This window comes from Silene latifolia, chromosome 11 (assembly GCF_048544455.1).
Source record: "Silene latifolia isolate original U9 population chromosome 11, ASM4854445v1, whole genome shotgun sequence".
Classification (NCBI taxonomy): Eukaryota; Viridiplantae; Streptophyta; class Magnoliopsida; order Caryophyllales; family Caryophyllaceae; genus Silene; species Silene latifolia.
The window spans coordinates 164,598,411-164,599,351 of NC_133536.1; the positions used below are offsets into that span (position 1 = coordinate 164,598,411).

The following is a 941-nucleotide window of genomic DNA, read 5'->3' on the forward strand; positions in this document are numbered from 1 at the left end:
TAAAATTTCAAGTTAATGGTATCAATATGAGCACTAAGTTGAGCACCCAATTGAGTAATAGAGTCCACTTCATGCTTTCCTCCTCTAGTAGCCTTGCGAGGTCTACTATATTGTGAATTATGGACCGCCATTTCCTCAAACTTGTTCCAAGTTTGATTATCGTCAACTTCGGTGAACATACCATTTGATCCCATGTTGAGAATGTTTCTTGAGTCCTCATAAAGACCGTTCCAAAATTGTTGTACCAAGAACCACTCGCTAAGTCCATGATGAGGACATGAGCGACAAATTCCTTTGAATCGCTCCCAAGCTTCATACAAAGATTCTTCATCCCTTTGTTTAAAACCCGTAATTTGAGCTCTTAGCATGTTAGTCTTTTCCGGAGGGTAGAATTTTTTGTAGAAAGCTAGAGCCAACTTATTCCAAGAGTCAATTCCAAGAGTAGCCTTATCAAGGCTTTTCAACCATTGTTTTGCGGTGCCGATTAGAGAAAAAGGAAATAAGACCCATCGAATTTGGTCTTGAGTCACACCGATTTGTGAAATCGCATCACAATAGTCACAAAAAGTCTCCATGTGAGAGTGAGGGTCTTCACTAGGCATCCCCCAAAATTGGCTTCTTTCGACTAATTGGATAAATGCGGATTTGGCAATGAAATTCTCGGTTAAGTGTTGTGGTGTGGGAGTACCATTGGGTAGGTTCTCCTCGGTTGGTACTGAATGTGATGAAAATTTAGGCATTGTGGGTTGATTTTATGTTGGGTTCTCCTCACCTTCTCTTGCAAAAGGGTTGATGAACTCAATAGTATTTGGTTGAATATCTACAACCTCACCAATACCTCTCAAAGTACCTCTAGCAAGTCTCCTATTGTTTGTCAAAGTCCTTTCAATCTCGTGATAAATGGGTAACAAGTTACCTTGTGATCTTCTAGACAAGCAAAA

General features: G+C 40.1%; 1 non-coding gene across 1 annotated transcript; it reads left to right on the top strand.

The window, feature by feature from the left end:
• The first annotated feature begins 261 nt into the window (after nucleotides 1-261).
• On the top strand, nucleotides 262-368 carry LOC141616112 (small nucleolar RNA R71). The gene has a single exon (XR_012530483.1). It is a non-coding gene; the product is annotated as a small nucleolar RNA R71 (small nucleolar RNA).
• The last annotated feature ends 573 nt before the right edge of the window (nucleotides 369-941 follow it).